The following is a 6,639-nucleotide window of genomic DNA, read 5'->3' on the forward strand; positions in this document are numbered from 1 at the left end:
CCATGCTGATGAGGGGGCAATTCAAGAAATTTACCATAGAATGTTCTTCATAAGCATTGCCTTTATTCTACATTTTGTTAAGAGTAAATATAGATGTGATAATATACAAAAAAATGGAGAATATTTAAGATAAGATGAAGAGTGATGCTACATAACCAAGTAGCTATAAATGTAAGTGCAACGATACAGGCAAAAGGTATAGCCAAGAGCAATGTACAACTAAACTTCTTCGGTACCAACCTTATGGTAAAAGTAAATATAGATCTGATGTGTAGAAAATGGAGGGCAAAGGAAAATAAGCTGCAGAGTGATGGTACATGAGCAACTACCTGTCATTATAAGTACACTGATAAAGGACAGCATGTACTTACAAGAACAATGCAGAGCTAAAAAAACATTGACATTGGATACTGAAGAATTTGGAGCGAACAATTGATAAGCAAGCTATCATGCATACTGCTGTCACATAATGAACTAGGTATGTATACAAGTACAGTGATACAGGACAACATGTACTAACAAGAGCAAAGCAGCGGGCAGCATATTTGCGATATCCTGTCGTTCTTTTCAAATCGGAATTCTTCTTCGAGGAGATTTCCTGCAAACAAGATCCGTAAGGCACATGCGGAAAAGTAGAAGTCCAAATTGTCATGTGATTTCATAAATAGTACCTCATCCTGGGAACGGGACCAGTGCATAACAATGTTTTTCCATTCAATGTCTTCTAAATTTAGCACAGGAGACTTCACCAGAAATTTGTTTATAGATTTGCCACCAAAGTGTGATTTCCTCAGGTAACACCGATACTGCTACAATGCTTCCTTGAAAAGCACAAGCAAGCTTTCCTCGTCATGTCTATCCAAATTGACCCTCGCCTAGTTACAACAATGTAATGTAAATCATTGATGTGTTCAATCAGCAGAAAACAGGAAAATAATAACCATGAATAATAGCACTTATACGTAAGTTGGACAGGAAGATGTGAAAATGGTGTTTGTCTTCACAATAATCTTCCCATGATGGGAATATATGCATGTGGTCCCTAACAACATTGAAAGCATTGTCTTTTAAACTGGGAATAAATGGAATGGGGTTCCAATCTGCAGGAATTGGTCGTGTCTGCAGTTGGGATAGGTCTTCGGTCGGTGGACTTGCTGTACTTTTTGCTGGAGTGGGATTTTTCTGTGGTATAACTGGTGCTATGGCAAATGAAATCGCTATACCTTTTGCTGGAGTGCATGTCTTGTGTGGTGGGGCTAGTGGTGTGGCCAGTGAAGTATGGGTACAGTCTGCTGGAGTCGGTCCTACGTTTTGTGTCACAGCTCTATCGAACATGGTAAAGAAGAGCAAGCAGATTTTGGATAATAAAATGTTGGTTGCGCAGTGCCCACACATGATGAACCAGAGAGCATTAAGAATGCAACTCCCAGCTGTCTCTCGACCATTTTGAGGCGGTTGGATGAAGATCCTACGTCTCCTAACACTTCTTCTTCCTCGTCTGTGATTCTTCCCATACAGAACACCGCACGGGCCGCCGGCCGGACCACCGTCCCCACCGCCTATGTTCCTCCGCCACCCCCACCCCCCACCCGCGTCGAGTTTTCTTCGTTCGGTGAGGCCCCACAACCACCCAAGCCCCTTGAATCGCACCGGCGAACTCCGGCGAGCTCTGAAAAATTGACTGACCCAATTTTGAAATTTAGTCTACTGTGATTTAACTAGTGTGGAATATAAAAGGGAAAAACCATAAGCATTGGGAGTATAGTGTTGAGCGTGCCATGGCGGATGTGAAGGTGCAAACCGGACAAAGGCAACTTCGCAACCAAGACAAGAAATCAGAGTAAAGCAGCGACGATCTATTTTCTTGCTGCGATAAATAAGTTGAGCAGATACGAAAGAGTACCGCCTCTGGTGCGGCGCCGTGTACGCATCTGGTGAGAATTTGACGGTGTTGCAGTAGCGATGGCTGTCGGCGATGTGGAAGCAGATCTAGGAGGGTAGACAATGGCAGCAGGGCGCGGTGGACGAGACATTCATAGGAGCGGCGCCGGCAAGGTGGACGACGGCGGGGATGAAGCGAGAGGACGGGATGCAAGGATCCTGGTCCGAAGGCATGGATGAGAGAGGTCGATCTCTTGTAATGGACGACGGCGTCGGGGTATCAGCTCCGGCATGGTGGAGCAGGACGGCGGTGGATGGGGTGGCAGACGGTGGCGGACGGAGGAGGGTGGGGTGGAAAGGGTGTTTTGGCGCCCGCGGAGTACAAATGGAGAAAAGGGAGGTAGAGAGGAAGGGGGGAAACCATGTAGTCAGAGCGCGCTTGTCTCAAATGCGAGGAAATTTACAAACTTAGCCCACGTTTCAAATTTCTACTACGTACATCACAGCAACATTAGTCGGTTGGGGATAGGACGGTAATCTCGCATACACCGAATATTTGCCGACGAGAGTTTGTTTTTGGCGCCCACCGTGTATGAATATGAATCGGGGAGGGAGTCGATTTCGGCCGAGGGCACACTGTGTTTTGGCGCCCACCGTGTATGAATCCGGGTGAGAGGCGGTTACGTCACGTTCGGGTGAAATTACAAACCTACCCATATCGAAACCTATAGAAATCCAGCAGATAGGCTTTGCGCGGCAGGGATAGGCAGTAGTGATTTCCATCTCGTAGATTTTGGTTTCGGATGGTTACTGCGACTTTCCCCGCTTCATTCAAATTTTGCACAGTGCACGTTTACCATGCCAACTCAATTCGAATCCCATTTGTATTCTACTATTTTTTTTCGGGCGGGATTCATTTTCAATTGGAATTACATTCTATATACATCATTTTTTTTACATATATACTTTCAAAAGCACAACATTCTGCTCCTTTATATGTATAATAAGATTTACAAATACAACGATCTCGAAATCTTAAGGTTGAATTCGAAAAAATTTAACCAGATTATGTTCTACTAAAATGTATGGATCAGTAATATCTACATATTAAATAACATAGATGTGAGTGAATTCATATGAGTATGCATGTTTGATAGATCAATTTTGGTTCGAGTATGGATTACATGTATCATCATCTCAAATTCAAATATTTGAATCCCTTTTTTGTTCACTCCTTTCACGCCCATCTCTCTCGCATGCATGCTCCTTCAGGTAGCAATCACTCTCTATTCTCCAGCTCACCCGCACGCTCACTTCATGTTTCTCCTATCCTCGCAAACATGGTCTCTCGATGTCTCCCTTAAGAAGTGTCACACTCTCCCTATCATTATACATTACACGATTTTCATTATCTCTCACGTCTCTACTGTTCTCTGGTATCTGTGGGGACCGATTCTCCAGGTATTAATTCCCAGAAAATGGCCCTTGTGCTCATCAGCACCAGGATAACTGTTAGCTGATGAGGTACCAACTTGACACAGAAATTCCAAGCAAAACATAAAATATGGAGTACAAGACCATTCTGGTCTGTGAGTACAACAAATGGTTTCTAGTGGTTGATGGCGGAAGCGCGTTGTGAAACATCAGTGTCCATGGAACTCCATTTCCCACGGGAACAGCTGACCAGGTTAACTCCTATCTTCGCGAGGCTGCTATCACCGTTGCATAGGTTCTGGGCTGTCATCACGGTCGCTCCTCTCCGCGCAAGAAATCTGGCCAAGACAATAGCCAGGGACAAGCCAGTGAGTACTTTGAATGTACTCGCAAACATTATGAACACAGGGATAATATTGCAATGATGTGCTGAAAATATTTTATACTCATGACACCACATAAAAGGGCTTTAAAAGAAATGCCACAGTCGGGTGTCTGAGCGACACCACATAAAAGGGCTTTAAAAGAAATGCCACAGTCGGGCGTCTGAGCGACACCACATAAAGGGCATTAAAAGAAATGCCACAGTCGGACGTCTGAGCGACATCACAGACAGGGCTTTAAAAGAAATGCCACAGTCGGGCGTCTGAGCGACACCACATAAAGGACTTTGAAAGAAAAACAATCATAGTGAATATTCAGGAGGTAGAACCATCCCAGGGATATTTGATAAATACCAACAATATCACGGGTTAGTCCACAACAATAATAACCATAATTATCACAAGTCACAAGTTGTGATTCCATTTCTGGTTTAACAGTTCACCTCCGAAGACCGACACTCGACCCATCCCAGACTGTAATCCTTAACCATGGACACGGCTATTCGAATAGGTTTAATCTTTGCAGAGGGTGTACTCTTTACCCACGACTAACAGATTTCTTTAGTCCATCGGGACTAATTCTGTCTACGGTCTTTTTGTTGAAAACACACCTAACTTGCACACACCAGCTTAACTCACACGTGTCTGGAATTACCCACGACACCTGTCAAGCAAACTCTAAGTGGGGAGGCTACAACCTCGCGTAGCATGGGATCAAATTTATATTGCGCGCTCTAAGGGGTGGCCTCCCCTCTCGGTCTCAACCGGAAACACCCATGCCCCCGGACCAGGTGGCCTGCCTACCAGCTACAACCGGTATCTTCCACCCTGGCCTCTCTATACGGTGTGTGCTGGGAAGAGGTTGACAACTTACTGAACCGTACTCTACTTGTTGTAGAGACGAGTGGTAGTACGAAACAAGTATGGGGGTTACTGGAACAAGACTCGATCTATGGTCGACTCAGGAGGTTTAAGTATTCCCTGCATGATTAGCATAACGAATATATTTCAACCAACAGAGTCACCGCTCATATTACCTTACCATGCCATACCAGACATAACCGTCCCGACGAAGACCGGCGACAAACTCATGCCTACCCAAGGCAGAGGTTTTGCCGGGTTCCTGCCGGTATGCATGCAAGGCACATGAGAATGGTTATCATCACAAGTGTGATCATTTCCAACAGCATGGAAATCTCAAATATGCATCCATGCACATGATCATCTCACATGAAATAACAATTTCTCCAAAAGAGAGGTAGTGTGATAAATGTGTCAACGAACACTCAAAAATATCATGCCAGGGTTCAGAATGCTTGCCTTCAGGTCATGGGAAGGCAGGGTGCATTTCAAACTCTTGAAATACTTCTCCTCTCTTCAAAAATCCTATTTTAGAAATATAAATGAATTAACACACAAAAATAAAAATAGCACAAAAAGTTGTTTGGAAATTTTTTCAATTAAATCTTAAAATAAACTAGATCAAATTTGAGAGAGGTAGGAAAAAGAATTAATTCATTTGGAGTTATATTTAAAAAGATAAAGCCAGTCAAAATTTGGTCAAAATATGTTTTTAATAATAAACAGAAAAGAAAACGCTTCGGGCAGAATACCCCTTCAAAACGGGGAGACGTACTCGGGGTCTTTACGCTTCCACTTAAATGCGTGGAGACGGGGCTGGGTCTCTGACAGTGGGTCCAGGGGGCCCACTGGTCAGGTTTGACCAGTCCCCACTCCCTCCTCTTCTTTGCCCGAGCCGAGGCGGGGCGTCCGGTGATCGTCACCGGCGAACGGCATCTTTTCGCGGGCATCTAAGAGCAGGAAAGGATCTGCCACTCCTAGGCGGTCCTTCCGGTGGTCGCAGGGTCGCCGGAGGTGGAGGGAGTCGCCGGCGGCGAGCTCCGCGACGGAGGTGGCTTCGGGGACAAAGTGATTTTTGGGCTGCGGTGGTCTCCGGCCAAAATTGAGCGAGGGGTTGTGTTTGCGAGAGGAAGGAAGAGTTCTTGGTGGAGAGAATGGAGAGGTAGAGGCATTGGTGGCGATGGAATCGGCCGGGGCTTGGCGGCGACCGAACCAGCCGGACTCGGGGAAGAAGGCCTTCCCTTGCTCGACTGCTGGCCAAGGCAACACTAGGAGGATCATATGAGGTTGCTCGAGGACTCGATTGAGCTCCGGGGCCCTTTTATACTCGGTGGAGGTCGGTTCCGAGGTGTCCGGCGATAAGGACGACGGCGAACCGTCTTTCTATAGCAATGGCGACGTGGCGGCGACGCGCTAGGAGACGAAGCTGCGGATAAGCTTGCGAAGCTCCAGGGGGCAGGTGGCGAGCGGGGAAGGCTCGGGCGGCGCCGACCTGAGCAGGGCTGTCGGGCGGCCGTGGCGGCTAGTCCTTGGCTTGCCGGGGACGCGGCGAGCGTCTGCTTGGCGCGTTGCAGTGAGGGGGAGCATGTAGCGCGCAAGGGGACACGGCGTGCCGGCTGCGGTCGGTCACGGGCTGGGGTGAGTGCGGGGCGTGACGCGGCGGCTCGGGCGCCGCTCGTGCAATACGCGCGCTCTGGGCGCGTCCAGTGCACGCACGGAAGGTGTTCGATACAATGCCATGGCATGCTACATGTCACAGATGAGGTTGGCAAGCAACAGGACTAGGTTAGAGATAGAGGGAAACTCAAGGGACAAGGTGGTTTGGTCAGGTGGCCAAGTTCATAATATAGACTTGAGATCATGCCAAATCAGTCCATGCACTCCAGGTGTTTGACAAAATGCCACAGGCACTTAGGCTATTCTTCGAGGGGCCAAATCTTCCAGATCAGTGTCTCCTTGGATGCACAAGAGGGTGGTGAGGTTAGTTGGTGGAAAGCACAAACTTGCTAGTGTAAGTTTCGCAGAACTTCAAATCTGGACAAGATGTGAATGGCATTATTTCATGAACTAAAAATGATCA

The sequence above is a fragment of the Triticum aestivum genome, chromosome 6B, assembly GCF_018294505.1.
Source record: "Triticum aestivum cultivar Chinese Spring chromosome 6B, IWGSC CS RefSeq v2.1, whole genome shotgun sequence".
Lineage (NCBI taxonomy): Eukaryota > Viridiplantae > Streptophyta > Magnoliopsida > Poales > Poaceae > Triticum > Triticum aestivum.